The sequence below is a fragment of the Adiantum capillus-veneris genome, chromosome 29 (genome assembly GCF_014529385.1).
Source record: "Adiantum capillus-veneris isolate H3 chromosome 29, ASM1452938v2, whole genome shotgun sequence".
Classification (NCBI taxonomy): Eukaryota; Viridiplantae; Streptophyta; class Polypodiopsida; order Polypodiales; family Pteridaceae; genus Adiantum; species Adiantum capillus-veneris.
Genome location: NC_140959.1, coordinates 38127295 through 38149057, shown reverse-complemented (window position 1 = coordinate 38149057; position 21763 = coordinate 38127295). Strand labels below are relative to the sequence as shown.

Genomic DNA, 21763 nt, shown 5'->3' with positions numbered 1-21763 from the left:
CTCTCTCTCTCTCTCTCTCTCTCTCTCTCTCTCTCTCTCTTTTCATTTCTCAATGTGTGTGTGCATTTTTTGTTTATGCATGTGTGTGTGCGTTTTTGGTTTATGCATGCTCTCTCTCTCTTTTCCTCTCTCAATGTGTCTGTGCTTTCCTTGTTTATGCATGTGTGTGTGCGTTTTTTGTTTATGCTTGTGCCCTTCTCTCTCTCTCTCTCTCTCTCTCTCTCTCTCTCTCTCTCTCTCTCAAAAACACAATGTGTGTGTGTGTGGGTGTGTGTGTGTGTGTGTGAGAGAGAGAGAGAGAGAGAGAGAGAGAGAGAGGGAGGGAGGGAGAGAGAAAGAGGGGAAGGGACCATGAGAGTGAGGAGAGGAAAGGAGCATACCTGGCTCTCCTTCCTCTCCTCGTGTGTGTGTGTGTGTGTGTGTGTGTGTGTGTGTGTGTGAGAGAGAGAGAGAGAGAGAGAGAGAGAGGGAGAGAGAAAGAGGGGAAGGTAACATGAGAGTGAGGAGAGGGAAGGAGCATACCTGGCTCTCCTTCCTCTCCTCGTGTGTGTGTGTGTGTGTGGGTGTGTGTGGAGAAGAAAGAGAGAGAGAGAGGGAGAGCATTACCTTGCTTCCTTGAGTGCGCGTCGAAAGCTCAGATCTGAGATCTGAGTTTTCAGACGCTCTCGGTTATGTTTTTTAGCTCTGGCGGCGTCGCTATAGGCGTCGCTATGAGCGTGACTAAGTTACTTGTAACATAGCGACGCTCATAGCGACGCCGTGCTTTTTCATGTTTGAGCGTCGCACTACGAGCATCGCTACTATTAAGCACGTCTTGTAGTGTTGAAAAAGAACAAAATATAACTTAAAACTCTTGTGTGTGTGTGATGATTTGGTGTAGCTAGCCTCATTCCCAATTACACAGATGTAGTGCTCTTAATTCGCCCTAATAAAAACCTTAGATTAATGCTAGAATTATTTGTTACAACCATTTTATAAAAGCTTTAGAGCTTCATTCGACAAGCCTAGTTTAATATTTTAAGAGATAAAACCCTAATTGATAGCCTCACATTCTAAAAATTGTAGTGGAAACATCACAGGACTACACTAGTATACCATAGAAGCAAGCTAGGTAACCCTTCACACAAAGAGACTAAATGAACGGAAATATCTCTCAATGTTTATTTTTTAAGGCTCTCATAGTCATGGTACCATGAGTGATGTGGAATTTTGAGCCATGTATGACCATTTTTGAGTCATTTTTTGGCATTTTATGACTGTTTTTTTGCCAATTTTAGCTAAACAATGCTCCTTTTTTAATCATAAAAAGCCCAAATGAGCTACTAAGATCGCCCCCATTAAAATTTTTTGGCAAAACAAGCGTGAACACTTGAAATTTGTACAATTATAATCCAATTAATTGTGCACAGTTTAATGTGATAAAACAATCCATAGTGCCACATCTAGTGCCTCGGCGCCTCAGTGAGGTATATATAAGACAATAGTCATGGGATCTGTTCTCACACATTTGACATTATGTAAATTGTTGTGTTTGGTCCCTCATATTAAAAAGCACAAAGAGAGGGGTGAAAATTTAGATTCACATTGTAAACATGTCATTTCACAACATCCATCCCCTCTAAACTTGCACATTGGTCGACATGTGCCACACATATTTAATGTCAATTTCATCATTATTTAAAAGAAATATAATGCATTTCCCTCTCTTTCTTCATCTTTATCCATAACATGTTCATCAAAACCTTCATTTTTACTTTCTAGTAAAACAAAGGGATGTATTGACTCTTGTTAGCGGGTGGCCCTGATTGGACGTTTGTAGCTGCATATCTTTTTGGCACTAACACATTGCCAATACTCAGGGAAGCGACTCGGATGGGGCACTGGACTCTTTGAGGGTGTCAACCTCAAGAAGTGAACCAGTGGAATATTTCTATCTCTAAGACATGCAAATCTCTCGCTCTTAGTTCTGGTAATTTAACTATGTCCTTCTCTATTTTAGCACTCAAAGGGACTCCAAATGCCACAAAACTTTAGGAGAATGTCCTGCACACTTAGGGACACTAACCTATAGAGTTTAATCACATTTCGAGGAGGTACCAAAATCACAATTGATCATAATTGAGGTCTCAAAAACTGCAATTGAACAGATCAAAAGGGCCGTCCTAGGGTTTATGAACACTCTCCTACATTAAAAACACTATTTAACGCGCTCAAATCAATAGATTTAGTCTACAACCAAGTAGTCAAAATCAGAGTAGAATCGACAATGAGCATACTCAATTGAAAGAACATCCGAACAAGGAACACATTGCAAATTTCAAAACTGAAATATCATTATCATAGCTCAAAATGTGATGATTACAAGTTGTAGAGTAGAAGTTACTCTCAGCCGTACGCTTTAAACCTTTCAAAACATGATAATGATCCCCCCTTCCCACTTTACAACTTATGCTTTATACCTACGGCTCTCTTGGCTAGTGGCCGACCATACAAGACTCGATTTCATTACAGACTCTATAACTTCGGTTCTCAGATTTTTTCCATATTTAATCAAAGATGATCAAAATAATTACAAGGCTTCCAAAAAAGAATAGAAATACATCAAAATTTTAGGCTCTTAGAAGAAGGGGTGGACTTGAAGGGCACCCGTCTGGCTTGACTGCCAACATTCCCCCCTTCCTCGTCTTTGTACTCCCTCGTGCAAACTGCATCTGAAGGTGAAAATGCCCTTGATGGTTAACAATTCCTTGCTTGAACAGCATGTTTTGATAGCTCAACTATCAAAATTGAGTAAAAAATTCTCCACGTTGAATGTTAAGGCTATTTAGATCTTAGTGGATCTCATAGAGAGTCTGCAAGAATGTATCAGATTTGTGGGTAAAGATATAGTAGCTCAGAGTAGAGCTGAAAAAATGCTTACATGCAATGAAAAAATGATTTCACTTGCACACATGTAGAGGAAATAGAAAGATCTGGAGAAAGGCTTATCATGCATGTGTGTACAAATGTGTAGTTTTGCAAGGGAAGTACAATGCAAGGCCACCAAGTTTGGCCCAAATAGTGTTGTTTTGAAAGTTGTAGAAACAAGTATCCAATGCAAACAAGCAAGAAATATTGGCTAGGAGAGTGGCCATATAAACTTTCCAAAATCCAATGCTAGAGGTTATTAGAATTGAGTTACACTAATCTAATCCTAAAGAGTTAAAATTAATTTAGTGTTGTGAAAGAGAGAGAGAGAGAGAGAGAGAGAGAGAGAGAGAGAGCACTAAATCTAGTGTAAGGATCTAACCAATGTAATTAGGAGATACTAGTTACATGTTAGCTCTAATACCACATGTAATTCCTATGGTGGATAGACCAATGAGGCATTCAATATTGTGAGAGCATCACAACCATAAGGAGGGAGTATATTAGAGATAGTGTACTGAATACAATGAAATGAACTTGCTTGATTGGTTGTAGAAATGAGAGAGAGAGAGAGAGAGAGAGAGAGATTATAAGATTTGGAAGATGGCCTTATATAGGATCAAGGTGGAGAAGTGAAATCCATGAGTGGATGAATATGCAACACAAGCGGTAATGGCAAGGGTCATGTGAGCTACCACAAGTAGCATGTCGCTATCAAGTGTGTAGGATATGTCTAGGGAATGAATAGCAAGTGTTAGGCTTATAAGTTCCTTTCCAAAAGTATGACTGTATGAAGCGATTGAAGCCTGTGCTATAAGGAATAACTTTGGTTCTCTGAGTCTTTAGAGATTTTGATGTTTTGATGCTTGTTGAGGGCCAAAGATTAAGAAAATAGTGGGATTTACTGTTTTTGCATCGTTTTTGTAGAAAATGTTGTTTTGCAGGTTGATTTTCAGCAAATCAGAGCAGGCTATGGAAATTTTCCATCACATAGCCGTCAAAGAGCGCAACGAGGGCAACAAGATTGTGTGAGACGGACTTGGGCTGTTTTTGCTCCGTTTGGGAGTTTCAAAAATCTAACCTTTACGGATCGCTTCGCGATCACGTTTTTACCCTATTCTTGCAGGTATACTTGGCGCGCAAGTCGAGTCGACCGAACACCAAAAATAGAAAAGCGGCTATTTTGGGAGGTCGCATGCTTTTGGAGAAAAAAACGAGAAAAGAAAGACGGGTGGTGCGTTTTGGGGATCATTCAACGATCTCTGTTCTACGAGTGCGAGTGCGAGTGCGAGCGAACTGAAGCTCGGGGGTGGACGGGAGGTTCGAGCTCCGTACAAAGGAGTGCGCCCATATATTTTAGCGCTCCTCTGTTGTATCAAACACTATCAATACAAAGATCTCTTTCTCTGTCTTTGTTGTCTATCTCGATTATTATGTTCCTGTGACACTAAATCTAATCTAATATAACGTAAATCTAAATCTAACGTAAATAAACCTATTTAATCTAATCAAATGTAAATCTAACTAAAAATAAACCTAAATCTAATTTAACATAAGTCTACATCTAACCTAATCTTTAACGTCTTTTGGGATAGTTTCCTACGACGTTAAAACTCTCTTCTTCTTGTGTATGTGTGTGTGTATGTGGGAGTGTGTGTGCCAATAAAAAGAGAAAAATGGTATAAGCTTTCTATCACCCGAGTGGTAGATTGGTTATGCCATTTTCCTCTTGAATAACAGGTCTTGAGTTCAACTCCTCGTCGGCTAGATTTTTAGGTCTCTTTAATTAGTTTCCTACGACGTTAAATTAAACTCTCTTCTTCTCGGGTGTGTGTGTGGGTGTTTGTGCACGCCAATAAAAAAAGGAGAAAGATGGTATAACTTTTCTATCACCGAAGTGTGATAGATTGGTTATGCCATTTCCCTTATGAATAACAGGTCTTGAGTTCAACTCCTATCGACTAGATCTTTAAGGTCTCTTGGGATAGTTTCCTAGGATGTTAAGACTCTCTTCTTATTCTTCTTCTTCTCTCTCTCTCTCTCTCTCTCTCTCTCTCTCTCTCTCTCTCTCTCTCTCTCTCTCTTTTCCTTTCTCAATGTGTGTGTGCATTTTTGGTTTATGCATGCTCTCTCTCTCTTTTCCTCTCTCAATGTGTCTGTGCTTTCCTTGTTTATGCATGTGTGTGTGCGCTTTTTGTTTATGCTTGTGCTCTCTCTCTCTCTCTCTCTCACTCTCTCTCTCTCTCTCAAAAACACAATGTGTGTCTGTGTGTGTTGGCACATAAGCCAAGTTGATCTCTCTTGCTGAGAGCCTGTCCCTGACATAGTGGTAATGCACCTCAATGTGCTTTGTACGAGCATGAAAAATTGGGCTCCTCGCAACTTCCAATGTGCTCTGATTGTCAGTGTAGATAGTGTTGGAAGTGTCCTGTCCAACACCTAAATCATCCATAAGGCATCTGAGCCATACTCACTCAACCGTAGCTGTGAAGATTGCCCTGTACTTAGCCTCACAACTCGAAGTGGCCACAATAGGTTGCTTCTTGCTCAACCATGATATACATGAACTGCTAATCATGAAAAAAAAACCACTTGTGGACACTCGCGGGTCAAAACAACCAGTCCAATCTCCAAAAAAGCGTGTAAGTCTTGCAGCAATGATCCCCCCTTGGGATAAAACAAGCCAAGATGTAAAGTGCCACTAAGGTAGTGGAAAATCCTCTTGACATCCTACCAATGCTTAGACCCTGGGCTATTCATAAATCTGTTGACCTGTGAGACTGCAAACTGAATATCTGGCCTTGTGTTGCATACATAAATGAGGCATCCAACAGCAGTTTGGTAAAAAGTGACATGAGCAGGATCACCATCATCACGAAGACTCAATTTCAAACCTATTTCAATGGGAATGGCAATAGGTTTGCAATTCTCAAGTCCAAACTTACATAGCAATGTCTCTCTATAACTTTTCTGACACAAGGCAATACCACCATCACACTGCTTAAACTGTATACCCAAGTAATGATACAACAATCCCAAGTCTTTCATGTTGAAAGTAGCATTCAAATCAGCCTTAAATTCAGCAATATGTCTCTCATTTAGTCCAGTGATCAACAAATCATCTACATAAAGAACCTCAATGAGAAGTACATCACCCTCACACTTTACATACAATGTGCTTTCTGTTGGACTGTTACAAAAGCCTCGTCTGACCAAATGAATGTTAGCTTTCTCATACCAAGCAGGAGCAGGTTGGTTTAATTTGCTTTAATTCATACAAAGCCTTCTTACATATGCACAGTTTGTCATCTTGTCCTTTCATGACAAAACCGCGAGGCTGCATTACATATAGTTCCTCAAATATATCACCATTCAAGAAAGCAGTAACAATGTCTGATTGATGTACATCCTAACCAAAATGAGCTAGCAATGCACATAGAAAACGAATAGTAGTCATACGACAAGTGGGAGCAAAAGTTTCTTCATAATCTATGCCTTTTTTTCTACGCATAGACTTTTACAACAAGTCAAGCCTTATGGCGATCAATCTCACCATCCGGCTTGCATTTCAACTTGTAAACCCACTTTGTACCAATGGATTTTTGCCAGGAGGCAAATCCATAAAGTCCATGTCTCATTTTCTATAAGTGCATCATATTTTGATTGCATGGCAACCATCCAATTTTTTGAATTTTGTGCTTCATCAAAAGAGAGAGGTTCCTCAACATCATGTAATCTAGACATAGCCAAAGCATAACAATCTGATGCATAAGATGCATGGCGAGAGCCTGAACGAGTACGAATAGACAAAGTTGCAGCAAATTTACTGTCACGCAATGTATGCACCAGCCATTTTGGCATACCTACCCTGCTCATTTTCAGCCCTTTCCTCATCAAGTACATCATGTACATCTGCATCAGTAATAGACTGATTTGTAACATTTTTGAAAACCCCCATAGGCTGTATATTTGCCTCATTGGAATTTACATTCCAACTTCCACCATTGAAAAGAGGCAACAAAGTGTCATAAATGTCTTGTGAGCTTACATTACTATCTCTAGTACATGATAGCAAGGGCTGAACATAATCTTCCACAAACATTACATCCCGTGAAACCAGAATACACTGTTTTCGTATAATACAACCTGTAACCTTTGCTTTCAACACTATAACAAAACAAAAAACATTTGACAGCCTTATCATCCGACTTTCTGCACTGTGTTTGTGGCACCAAAGCATACGCCAAATAGCCAAAAACACGCATGTGCTCAGTAGATTCTTTCTATCATGCCATGCTTCATATGGAGTAATAGACTGCAAAGATTTTTTAGGACACCTGTTAAGTACATAAGTGGCACACATGATGGTCTCAAGCCAAAAAGAATGCGGCAAAGCTTGACTTTTGACCATACATCGTGCCATTTTCGTAAGTGACCTGTTTTTTCTCTCAGCTACACCATTTTGCTGAGGCGTATAAGGCACTGTACATCGGTGTTTTATCCCACGACTAGCCAGAAATGCATTAAATTCATGAGACATATACTCCCCCCTCGATCAGAAATGGAGGGTGTCCATAGTACATTTTGAGACATTTTCAGTCATAGCCAGAAATTGTTTGAAGCACATAAAAAATTCGGACTTCACTTTAAGCAAAAATACCCATGCATGCCTAGAGTAATCATCAATGAAAGTCACGAAGTACAGGTAATTGCCCAAGGACAGAGTTTGCATGGGCCCACAAACATCACTATGCACAAGGTGAAACCTGCATGTGGCCCTAGCTGAATCATCCTTTGGAAACTTAGAACATTGCATTTTACCCAAAATACAGCCTTCACAAAAATGCTTGACAAGTGCTTCAAGAGGCGGCAAAGAAGCAACCATATCAAATTTCTGTAAATGCAGCAAACTGGCAAAATTCAAATGCCCAAAACGTGCATGCCAAAGTTTTGCATCTAAAATAGCCCTTGAATCTGCAACTGCATTTGCAAAATTTTATCCACACTTGTCATACAAAGTGAGCTTATGCAACCCACGGCACAAAAGGCCAGATGCAACAATTTCAAACTGTCCTCTCATTCACTCTTGCCACACTTTGAGCTTCCACCCACCTAGTCATATAGTCTACAGCCACTAGAATGTAGAGTTTACCATTGCTTGTCCTAGGCAGAGGACCCATAGCATCAAAGCCCCACTTTTCAAAGGGTCCATTTGCAAGCACTATTTGCCTCGGGCCATGCACCAACCTTCTATTTCCATTTATCTGACAATTGTGACAGCTTTTACACCAATGTTGAACATCCACATGCAAGCTTGGCCAAACATACCCCGCAAGCAAAATCTTCTTCAAAGTTGATTCTTGGGCAAAATGACCACCACATGCCTCTTCATGCAAACCTTTTAGAATGGCTGGAATTTCCTCGATAGTTGGTACTCTTCTGCACACTTGATCCTTCCCTCTTTGATAGAGGGAGCCTTCTAGGAAGAGATAGAAACTTGCCTTCTTCATGAGTCTCCTCTTCTGAGCCTTCGTGAAGTCTTGTGGAAACTCACCCTCCAAAATGTAGCCAATAATGGGAGCCAATGACTCCAATCCCTAGTATCTCGGTTGCTTGACAGCTGCTTCCACCATGATGACCTGCACTTCTCTCTCAACACATGTAACTGCTTGTTGTGCAAGTAAATCGGCATCTTCATTTTGTTTCCTCGGAATATGATATAGTTGCACTTCTTCAAACTGATTAAACATCCTACGAATGGCATGAAATTTTGTCCTTAAGCTTTCATTCTTGCATGCCCAAATGCCTAAAATCTGTTTAACAAGGAGAAGTGCATCTCCCTTTACCATGAGACGTTTTATCCCTTGGCCAATGCACATCTTCAAACCATGAAGTAGTGTGTCGTATTCTGCTTCATTGTTGCTAGTTGAACCTAGTAGATTGACCTTCTCTTTCATGACCACCTCTCCACTTGGGTTGAGCAACACTAGCCCTCCCCCTGCTTTCCCTGTGGCTCGTCAAAAAGCTCCATCAAAGAACAAGGTAAAAGCATTGGGAATACTTTTTGGTGGTGGCAATGGTAGGGTCTTTACTTGAGGCACCTTAATTTCCTTCTCATGTACCCTATAAGTGAGAATCCCTGCCAATTGTGCACGCACACTATCTTCTACCTTGAAAGAGTATTGGAACTCTTGCAACTCCATAATCCACTTTGAGATCCTAGTACTAAGATTCATTTGAGATGACACCGAAGGGAACAAATTTTCTACAGTGAGAATTACAAAAGGTTTTGGTAGCAAGTAGGATCTAAACTTTCTCACCGCAAACATGAGAGAAAGCATCATGAGTTCTGCTTCTGTGTAGTCTCTCTCCAAAGCATTCATGACCCTACTAGCAAAGTAGATGGGTCGCATCCTTGTACTGTGGGGATCTTGTTGTAGCAACACAGCACCAATTGTTTCCCTTCCAACACTAGAGCTAACAAAGAATGTGTACTCCCAACAAGGAGGCATGAGTGTTGGTAGCTCTGACAAAATGACTTTAATGTTACAAAAATACTCTTCAAGCTCATCAGACCATGCAAATTCTACTTGTTGTGTCAACTTTTGCAAAGGATGAAGCAACTCCGAGGCTAAGTGAATGAAGCGTGACATATACTTCACCTTCTAAATGAAAGAGATGACCTCCTTAAGACTCTTCGGTGATGGGAGCTCAATAAGAGCCTTTGCCTTTGAAGGATTCACCTCAATGCCTTTATAGGAAACCTTGTGACCGAGCAAGATCACTTCATCCTCACCTATGTGGCACTTGTCGGGGTTGAGTTGACCTCCCATGTCGTAGAGCTTCTTTAAACCTTCTTCTACCCTTTGTAGATGCAATGATTTTGAGCTATAAATGCAGAAATCATCAATGAACACCCTAACTGACTTTCCAAAGAATGCTTGAAACACCATGTTCATGAAATGTTGGAATGTTGCACGAGCATTTGTCAGACCAAATGGCATGACTCTAAAAGCATAACAACCCCAAGGAGTGATAAAGGTTGTTTTCAATTGATCTTCCAATGCGATACCTATTTGAAAGTAGCCTGAGTAGCCATCACACACAATGTACTTCTCATGACCAGCTACCTCATTTAGTATCTCATCCTGAAATGGGAGGGGAAAGTGATCTCTTTTTGTTGCCTCATTGAGTGGACGGTAATCCACACACACCCTCCACTTTCCGTTTTTCTTAAGAGTGACAACAACGGGAGAGACCCACTCTGAATTCTCCACTGGATAAATGAAACCTGCTGCTAGAAGCTTTCTTACCTCCTTGAGTAAAGCCTGCTCCTTGATGACTCCTAGCCTTCGTAGCTTCTGAGCCTTAGGTGTGGCCTCTGGCTTCAACTCAATTTTGTGTTGAACAACAACTACTCCACGCACATCGGTGTAGTCTTTAGCAAAAAGCCTAGGAAATTTCCTTAGGACACATTTGAACTCCTCTCTTTCATCCATTGTAAGTGTTGTAGATAGCATACCTTCTAGAATTCTTTCATCTTCCACTTTTTGGTTCTTTTGGGAACCTACCTACTCCAAACCTTGACAAGAGGTCTCTTGGTTGGTTGGCTTAAACCTTACCCCCATGACTTCGATGGAAGACTCCTCTTCAGTAATGCTGCCGCTACTTTCTTCTTCTGAAGTGTTATCGGTCCAACCTTCTTCCGTCTCACTTTGAGATGATTCTTCATGGAGCTCCTCTTGGCGTTGCTCCTTCATGTCAAAGACAACCTTCTTATGATTGTCGTTCCTGCAAATTAGCTTTCCACTCTCCCAATCCTGCAAAGCTCGCATTTTCATTAGCCATGGTCTCCCTAGGATAAATGGGTAACCATTTCCTTTGGTAGACATGACATAGAAATCCACTGCCTTCTTAATGCCAAAGGCCTCCACAAAAACATTTTTACAAATGCCTACGCACCTAGCCTTGCTATTGTTTGCCATCTTGACCTTAATTTCAGGTGTCTCATGGATGTGCATGCCTAGTTTTTGCATGAGTCCCTCTGTCATGATGCAAATTTGTGCACCCCCATCCACTAGACCTTTCCTAACCAATCTCCCTTTTATGTAACAATCTAGCACAGGTGTAATGTCCTCATTCATTTCAGCTTGTGCAATTTTTACAACACGCACACTCTCTTTTACCTTTCTCCTAGTGCTAACTGCCCTTGTTAAATCCCTCCTAACTTGTGGACATAATGCAAGAAATTGAGGCCATGAGATATCAAGACCCTTACCTCTCATGTCTTTCAACAGGTTGTATGGAGCCATTCCATGTCCAAGAGGAAAGTCTTGGAGGTTGATACGACGTCGAGTCCTCTTAGCTTCCTTGGTCTCCTTTGCCTTCTTTTCTCATCCATGGTCACTTTGTGATGTAACTCCTTCTTTCTCCTTACCTTTCCCTCGGCCACGCTTAATTCCATTTGCTTCCATGTCAACCTCTCTTGAATTTGTCACCTCTACCACATGCACGTTTGGGTTTGGCAAAGGTGGAACTCCTTCCACTCCTTGTGGAGGTGGTCTTGCTCCATTTGGCCTTTGTATAAGCCGTGGTTGCTGACTAGTTCCTTCACCTGCATTCATCACTGGGTAATTCAAGTTAGGTCTCCCTGGCTCCCCACGGGGCCAAGGACAATTGTACATCCCATGTCCAGACTCACCGCAATTCCAACATTGCAAGACTCTCCTAGGTCGTGGGTCTCTCTCTTCAGACTTCTTTGCTTGTCCCTTTGGACCTACAGCTTGTGCAAGGTGAATTGACAAGCTGCTTAAAGATTCATTTAACTTCTCAATCACTTCCGCCGTTACCTCAAGAAGCTCCTTAGATGTTGATGCTTGTGACTTACCTTTGGGTCTAAGAACTTCTATTGGAACCTCCCCCCTTAAGCACTTGAGTTTCCTATATTTCTCAGCAGCCCTAGTTTCAGCTGCATCAAAGGTAGCAGGTGCACCCGCCTCAACTTTTACCTTAAGGTCAGGAAAGAGTCCGGCTATGAACCTCTCCTTCTTTAGAAATTCTGCACCATCACCAGGGTTAGCAACATTTCGTATCCATAGAGCCCAAAGACGTAGGAACTCTTGCTTGTACAAGTAGTAGTCATCTAAGTCTTTTTGCTTATGAGAAACAATGTCTTGCCATAATTTCTGAGTGTTTTGGGGCTCAAAGAAGTATTTATTGAAACGATTCAAAACTTCCTTGTAATTCCCTTTAACTTCCTCAGGCAAAGAGTGAAACCAAGTGCTAGCATCTTTCCTAAGGACCACCTCAAACATTTCTACGCGTTCTTGATCAGTTACTATCCTCTTGATACGACAAGACATCTTGAAATTCGCTAGAAATAATTCTGCATCCTCTCCAAGCTCTCCAAAGAAAAGAGGATATCCAGACATTTGGCGTTGGCTCTCCATTGAATTGATTTCAAAGTGACACTTTTTTGTTTTTTCTTTCTTTAAAAGATTTACACAATAATATTTTCTAAATTGAAATCTATTCTACAACAAAATAAAAATATTCACATCAAATGACCTATGATAATCAATAAGAGGTAGCATGACAGGGTTTGGTGACGCGAGAATTTCTCCTACTCTTTGGGCACCAAACATGAATACCATACGTTGTTGAAAATGGATTTTTCTACTAATTGCAATGTTTACTCTAATGTGTGGAGTGAAATGAAAGGGAAAAACCTATATTCTTGGGCCATTATCCATGGTCTATGCATGACCTAATTCTTAAAACAAAACAAAAATATAGACGTCCAAACTAAGGTCGTACCTAATGAGAGGCAAAATAAAAGGATTTACTGATGCGTTTATCTCTACCAACCTAAGAGGACCTAGAATTCTACGAATTACTCGCTGAAATTGCAACTTAGTACTAACAATTATGTGTACCTTTTGCCTTGCAATGGGAATGAAGGGATCATACAAATTCTCGTGATTCATGCAAGCTACTTGATTATGCTAAAGGTTGAGCCTTCACAAAACATACACAAGCCTGTCCTCCGTGGGGGCACCAAAATTGAGGCGGTCCGGGACGGGCAACAAGAAGAGCAACCTCTAGACACCCTTCAAGGCTCCCATGCTGCTCAATGAAGTTGGGGCACAACAAACCCACAGCCAAATCCCAACTACACAAGGGGCACCACCTAGTTTAAGAGCGAACTATGACGCAAAAGAGGAGAATCGTCAGAGCAACCCACAAACAAGCAAGGAATTTACACTAACCCTAACACCAATGGAACACTCTCACACACTAAAACACGAGAGAGAGAGAGAGAGAGAGAGAGAGAGAGAGAGAGAGAGAGATGGTGTACAACTTAGCTTCAACTTTATATTTTGCCCAAAAAAGGAACTTAGAGCTTGCGGAATCAAGTGACAAGATTTGGTTATAGCATCACTAGCACATTGTCTTAGGGGTATGGGATCCCTCTCCCCATCCACCCTCTTACAATGGTAGCCAAACAATAGCCAATGAATCACAAGCAACAAAACAACAACCTTCAATGAAACAAGTCACCTTATGAAGTTGAATGAGTTTGCCAAGCCAAATTGGAGGAGAAGCGTGAGCCTTTGGACATGAATTGCACCCAAAATTACCAATTCATTGATGTTGGGGTAGATACAACAATGGTAGGAAGAATATCTTCTACTCGCACTCACTCAAACTAGCTCAAGCTTTTCTATGCACCAAAGTGATGGTGTATAGAAATCTTACTCTCTCTTTACAACCAAGATAGAACTGGCGTGTGCTACGCTCAATCTAGTGTGCAATGGTATAGTGATGTCTTTTACAAGGAGGAATGGGTTCTATTTATAGGTTTTAGAAGCCTTGATTAGGATTAAGCCTAATCAATTTTATTAGGAAAGATCAAGGATTATGAATTTTTATGAATTTCAAATGAGAATGGGGTCTCTCTTTTCTCTTGAGTCACATGGATGTGGGCTCAAGTAAGAGATTATTGATGTGGTGAAAGGAGAGAAACTTCCATGCGAGTGAGGGAATTTGGTTTACTTGTGCGGTTGCCTACTCCATATGTTGATAGTGTGGGTGCATTTCTACAAGAGAAGTTAGTTGTTAGTGGTAATAATCACTAGAATTGTTAGTGATACATTTACAATGGGTAGGATGAGTTGATTTGATGAAGGAAGAGGGGTGAATTAAAAGAGAATCATTGAGATGGTGAAGCTTTGAAGAAGCTTGAACTCACCCTTGTGTAGATTGTGGAAAAAATGACCGCTGGTCTTCTTCTTCTTCTTCGCTTCTTTACGCCGCCGCCACGGTTGACCACCACGATGAAAAGAGGATTTGTTGATGAGAAATCCTCAATGCAGAACTTATCATGGTTAAGATTCTGAATTTTAGATATTTTTAGGAGAGGTAAATGAAATTGTAACGTAGAAGCAATAGGGAGAGACATGGAGAGGGTGTATGTATGTAGAGGTTCATAAAAGAACTATTGGGATGAGAGAGAAGGGTAATGGTGAAGAGGATGGGAGAAGCCATGGAAATTGCAGTTTTGAGTGAGGGAAGGAGAGGGAGGGATGTGTAAGAGTGAGTAGGTGTGTGGAAGGGTGAGAGAAGACTAAGGGCTACTTGTGAGAAAAGTGGGCAGACTGGGGTCCACTCAAAAAATCATAGCTCACCGCTGGTAGCTCCAAAAATAATGAAAAAATTTGAGGTGATTATTCAAAGCGTGGGCTACATTCTCTCTCTTGACCATTGCTCCAAATTCGGAGTGGAGATAGGTGCTAAAATTCTCACCAAAAAGCCTGTTTTTATGCCTGCAAAAGTCTTTTAGTGGCCCCCTCGTTTGTTGAATTTGTACAATGCATCCAAGAGTGAGCCCCTCTTTTGTCATATTAGAGTACAAAGCATCCAAGTTGCCCTTGACCCATGCATGGAGGAGGATTTTTGGTGAATAAAGAAATATATACATGGTGAGACTAGTGTATGGACTATTCATGGACTTTAGCTCAATGAGCACATGGTGTTAGAATAATGAGTAAAAATAATAATAAAAATATGGAGGAGTTATGGATATGGAAAGATATTGAAATCATATAATATGGTCCCTCCGTGAATTATTTGGGTGAAAGAGGAAAAGGTATGCAAGTAATTAATATAATAAACGTAACCAATGAGTAGAAATCAATTTTTTGTTTTCACGAAGATGAGGGTGAAAATGTGGGAGTGATTTGTATAAAGGAAAAATATAAGGTTAGAGTATGTACATATTGGCAAAAAATATACTTATGGTGTAAGAGGATGAAAGAAGGTGTACATAGGTTTAATAAAACACACACCTAAGTAGAAATATTTAAATAAAATACCAAAATAATTATAAAAAATCCCTATATTTAGGCCATATATACAATGAAATATTTACACACAAAGAGGCCATAATATACTTTTATTTTTTTGATTTTATTTATTTTTTTGACTTAACTAGCTCAGTGACTAGCTAGATGTGGATTTTAAGAAGATATGGGAAAAGCCCCCTAACTCACACACGCCTATGTATAGTGAAATGGTAGGGATAGCCATAATGTTTGGGTGAATTTGGTAGGGTGAGGTAGCTTACTATGGAAATTATGGAAAACCGAAAAATGGCTATCAATGGATAGCAGGGTTGTAAGTGCACTCTGCACTAAAAGCCCATTCTTCATCAACATCAGCATCACAGTCTCCTTTCACAAAAGACTCAACAATGACTGCATTTGTAGTGGAACTAGCATTTGCAGTGAAACCACTCTCTTTCTTCTTAGCCTCTTTGGCCTTCAACTTAGGAAACTTCTTGATCATCTAGCCATAAATCCCACATATTGTAAGAGGGCGACAGGGTGGAGAGGACTCCCCTGGCTTTAAGACAGTGATTGGGGTGTCTTTTCTTGTGATGTGTTGTGGTGAAATTTATGCAAGCTATGTTGAACAAATACTAATCTCACTTTGATTTGTCATGACAGATTTGTAAGAAGGTATTAATGCAACAAGCATCCCCTCCCCCTTTCTCTCTCTTTCTTAAATATATAGTTGTGTTTGCTTGATCATTGCCGATACGTTTCAAAGCAGCCCGAGCACTATCTCTCTCCCTCTGTCTCTCTCTCTCGTGTTTTAGTGTGTGAGAGTGTTCCATTGGTGTTAGGGTTAGTGTAAATTCCTTGCTTGTTTGTGGTTGCTCTAACGATTCTCCTCTTTTGCGTCCTAGTTCGCTCTTAAACTAGGTGGTGCCCCTTGTGTAGTTGGGATTTGGCTGTGGGTTTGTTGTTTTGGTTTGTGTTGTGTTGTGCCCCAACCCCATTGAGCAGCACGGGAGCCTTGAAGGGTGTCTAGAGGTTGCTCTTCTTGTTGCCCGCCCCGGACCGCCTCAGTGCCAATAAAAAGAGATAAATGGTATAACCTTTCTATCACCCATGCCAAGTATGATAGACTGGTTATGCCATTTCCCTCTTGAATAATCGGTCTTGAGTTCAACTCCTCGTCGTCTAGATCTTTACGTCTTTTAATTTTAATTAGTTTCCTACGACGTTAAATTAGTTTCTCTCTCAATGTGTGTGCGTTTTTTTGTTTATGCATGTTTTCTCTCTCTTTTCCTCTCTCAATGTGTGCGTTTTTTGTTTATGCATGTTCTCTCTTTCTTTTCCTCTCTCAATGTGTGCGTTTTTTGTTTATGCATGCTCTCTCTCTCTTTTCCTCTCTCAATGTGTGTGTGCATTCTTTGTTTATGTATGTGTGTGTGCATTTTTGTTTATGTTTGTACTCTTTCTCTCTCTCTCTCTCTCTCTCTCTTAAAAACACTATGTGTGTGTGTGTGAGAGAGAGAGAGAGGGAGAGAGAAAGAGGGGAAGGGAACATGAGAGTTAGGAGAGGGAAGGAGCATACCTGGCTCTCCTTCCTCTCCTCGTGTGTGTGTGTGTGTGTGTGTGTGTGTGTGTGTGTGTGTGTGTGTGTGTGTGTGTGTGTGGAGAAGAAAGAGAGAGAGAGAGAGAGAGAGAGAGAGGGAGAGCGTTACCTGCTCCTTGCTTGAGGGCGCTGAAAAACTCAGATCTGAGATCTGAGTTTTTGGGCGCTCTCTCTTATTTTTTTTAGCCCAGCCGGCGTTGCTATGAGCGTCGCAAATTTACTTGTAAATTTGCGACGCTCATAGCGACGCTGGGAATTTTTTTTTTGAGCGTCGCTGTGTGAGCGTCGCTAATATGAATAGCCTCTTGTAGTGAGGAAACTATCCCAAAAGACGTTAAACATTAGGTTAGATGTCGACTTACGTTAAATTAGATTCAGGTTTATTTAAGTTATATTAGATTAGATTTATGTTTATTTTTAGTTAGATTTACGTTTGATTAGATTTAGGTTCATTTACGTTTGATTTAGATTTACGTTATATTAGATTAGATTTAGGTTATTTACATGTTATTGAAGAGGGAATTAGCATAACCAATCTACCACACTTGGGTGATAGAAAGGTTATACCATTTTCTTCTTTTTATTGTTTAAGATAAGGTTAGAAGAAGTGGCAAGAAAATTTCCTACGCTCACAGCCTCGACAGTCCATGTGGACCAACAATTCCACCTGCATGTTCGGCTGCTGCTACCATACAATAATCTGTCATGTTGAGCTAGTGGAAGAGCAAATTGAGCCTACACAGAAATTAGTGATGCAAGATGATGATTCCAAGGGTCACACACACACACACACCACATCCCGTCAAATCTAGAGTAAGAACTAAGTGCCTTGAGCAGACATCAGCTACATTGCAAGAATGGTGTACCTGCATGCTACAAACAAAGATCTACTGTGAAAAGATGTTAAGATGCTGTGAAATACTAAAGCTAGAGAAGAGGCAAAGGGGTTTTGTCCACTACATGCAGTATCATGTAGATGTGGGTGTGTAGATTTCTTGTACCCACAAATATAGGCATTGACCAATAAAGACGATATTATAACCCGGTGGTTCTGATCTTCGTGCACCTCTAGACTGAGGTGTGTGGGGATTGGACATGACTAGAGAATGTGAGGTAGTTTACAGTGTGAACAAAGAGAGAGAGAGAGAGAGAGAGAGAGAGAGAGAGAGATAACACGAAGAATGCCAATAGAAGATGAAATTTGTTGTCCAAATTATAAGATTTTTACCCTCATTATGAGTAGTGACGAGGATGTGGGGCCGTCCAACCGAAACACCTATCTCTCAACAAGGATCTTATGTCCTTGTATCCATTGCAAGTATGCTGTGCAACAGACAAGACGCATTTCTTTGCAGCACGTTCGTGAATTTGGCGAGTTCGATCCATCTATTATAGATCACTTTTTGCCGATTATAACTCATCGAACTCTAACGCTGGCCAACAGGCAGCAATCTTGCAACCCAATAGACGTGTTCACAGGCGCTTTGGTCAAGCAGCATATGTGAGGACACAAGATGTAGCCTCTGACAGCTCGGGGGATGATCATGCAGACCACATTCCAGACGAGGCAATGTTTGAGCCCGAGGTTGATGAAATGATCCAGACGATCATGGATTCAGAAAGACTTGTATATGATGATATGAAAAGTGAAGCCGATACGCCATTGTATAATGGAGCACGTGTATCTAGATTGAAAGCGCTCCTGGTTCTTCTCAACATGCAGACAAAGTTTGGATGGAGTGATACTAGCGCACAACGCTTTTCAAATGATCTATTATAATTAGTTTACTTTAATAAAACTCTAAATGTATAATGATCTTATAGATTTTTACATAATTGTACCGTATTTTTATGTTGTGTAGATTGCTCAAAGAGCACATACTACCAACTGATAATGTGATGCCAGATTCCCGAGAAGAAGCAAGAAAGATTTTGCGAAACTTGGGGATGGATTACAATTCGATCCATGCTTGTCCTAATGACTGCATTCTTTTCAGAGGGGAATACATAAACATGGAGAAGTGTCCGAAATGTGATTCCAAAAGATATTGAGTAGATCTCCACGGAACAAAAATTCCGCAAAACGTTCTGCGACATTTTTCTCTGCTTCCTCGCATCAATCATTTCTTCGAATGTAAGTCCATGGCCGCCCTAGCATCATGGGATGAGGAGAATAAATCTTTGGATCGTGTGCTACGGATTCCTCAGCAGCATGGTGTAAAGGTCGACATTTTAGGGTGGAACGGATCGACAAAAAACGGTTTACTCAAGATTGTGGAATCATGGCAAAATTTGAATAGTCTAGTCGACGACGGTCCTCTGATGCAGATCCTGTGGTGGTGCAACTCACTTACTTCGGCAAGCTACAAGAGATTTTGAGGATCGATTATAGAGGATTTTTTGTCGACTTGTTCGACGTGCAATGGTGCATGATAATCATGGAGGGTCGCAACGCTACTATGCGTAGAGAAGATTCTGGTTTTCTTGAGGTGGATTCAACTAAGAAATGGACTGACCTAAGAGACACTTTCGTACTACCCGAGCATTGTGAACAAGTAAGTATGTAAATAGTTAACATCCCATTTTAGAATTTATGTGGTTGGAAGCTCTCATGTAAGTTATGTGGCTCTGGCAGGTGATATTTCATCCTACAAAGTCTGCATCAAACTGGTGGTACGTCATACAGGTAGCCCCTCGTAGTGCACGGACGTATGAAGGCTACCATGTGCCAATCATAGCGGCATCAATGGAGGAGATCGGAGAAGATGCTTAATCAGAAGCCGTGGAGGTGTTGCCAGATGAACATCAAGCTTCTACTCTCTATGGGGTACATGCAGATGATCTACAAAATGAAACAGAGGACATCTATTTAAACGGGGAGCTCTTTATATATATAGGAAGTTATGCTGAGCTATGCGAGGATGAGAGAGAGATCTCTTGAATCCATAAATATTATATTTGAACAATTTTGCTCCGTTTTCTAAATTCAGAGTTATGCACTTGCCTCTTCCATCACTCAGGTAGAATAGAAGAAGAACGCTTTCTGTTGCTGCTAGCCTTTGAACATTCCAAAGCTACAAGCACATTCAAGTTCTTGTACGATTCTCCGTTTTGAACAATTTTGCTCCGTTTTGTAAAAACTCTGGCTCTTTAAGTATTTGCGTCATTGCGTCATTGTATTTATATGCGTCATTGCATCATTGTATTTAATGGTCTTTGCGTCCACTCCAGGTACGTATGCTCTAGGTATGTTCTCATAAGCAGAGAGGACGAGCACCTCCTCCTCTCTCTCTCTCTCTCTCTATCTATCTATCTATCTATCTATCTACTTGTCCATGTTTTCTACTCCATTCATTCAATATTAAGCTTAAATGTTCGTGTGTTTAATGCAGGCATGGATGATGAGGAGTTTCTTTCTTCTTTGTCACCCCAGCAGAGACAGTGGTACGTGGAGTGTCATCGCTTTGGCGCACCATCGTGCGTTCCTACTCCATCCGCATCTCCCTCTGTTTCGGAGTCCTCAGCGCGCTTTAAAGCTTCCGTATCGACGAGACGATCTTCACACTCGTCTAGGCACCAGCGCTCTAATGGTGGCGGTGGCGGTTGTTGTGGGGGTGGTGCCACCGATGCTTCGACACTGCCTCGTGTTTGATGAGGCTCTTTATCCTCCCCTTCTTTGCCCGTCCCGACACCAGCCACGGCATCGCCATCGACATCAGGATTTGCGCAGTTGACTACCGTTCCCCGTAGCTACACACCACTAGCTACTCCTCCAGGAGTCACTCCAGTGGACACTCCTTGATGAAGGCAAGAAGGTGATTTCACGCATGCGCGGTCTTTGCTCTCAGGTGTTTAGACACTACATACTAAACACCTAGAGTGAAGTACCAAATGAATTAAAAGATAGAGTCATCAGCATGCTTCATGACGAGTTTCCTGTTCCAACACAGGATGACCGCTTCAATGAAGATGTGATGAAGGTTCGAATGCGCGAATACTGCAAGCATAACCGTTCCGAAGTGTAAAAAGCAATCAAGCATGGGTGGAGTAGACCAGATTCGCTGGCCAAAGAAAATTGGAAGCATGCAAAGAAAGAAGCGCGCGAGAATTTCGACAAGTGGAAGCAACAAAAGGAGGCAGCCAGAGCCCGAGTAGAGGCAGGGAGCTCGCACCACTTGGGGAGCGGCGGGTGGGCATCATTTGAGGCCGATTTTGTAAGTGTTTTTGCATCTATGTTTGATAGTTTAGGGTTTATGGGATTTGAAATTCTAACATAATGGATTCTTTGTATGTTTTGACAGTGGTCGTTTTTAGGACGCGATCCCACACGGTACGAGTGTGAGTACGCAGGCAGGAAGGGATTAAACGCCCTTATAGACATCCTGAGTTCTCGCGGCGGCATGGTTAGTATTAGGGTTTATTCTTTTCTATTTATTGTATTGTTTTATAAATGTCGCTATATGTTTATACTTACAAAAAGCTAGCTTATTGCTTTTTTTTGCAGAATCGGACAGATACGGCGCTTCGACGCGATGAGACGTCTGATTAGACGACGTCGGTTAGCCATAGCTAGATAGCATTAGTTTCTTTTTGTCATAGATTATGTATCATGAGATGACTTTTATACGTCTTTTTGAAAACCATGTATATTTTTTAAATAATGACAATGGTTTGTAACTATTACATTTGCAATGATTAACAATCAAGTGATTTTGCCTATGTGTACAATTGTCATTGATTTACCTTCATCAATTCACGCTTGTCATTTTTGTATCTTTATTTTGCAAACAATACGCACTATGGATGATGGAGTTAATGATTATATTATCTTGTGGGTGACTATTTTGGGTCTATATTTACCTTTGCACTTTTTTTCAAATGTAAATAGACAAATGAAACATTCAATATGGTT

General features: G+C 40.9%; 1 pseudogene; it reads left to right on the top strand.

Moving 5' to 3' along the window:
- Nucleotides 1-20438: 20438 nt before the first annotated feature.
- LOC147419058 (uncharacterized) lies at nt 20439-21428 on the top strand (annotated as a pseudogene).
- The last annotated feature ends 335 nt before the right edge of the window (nt 21429-21763 follow it).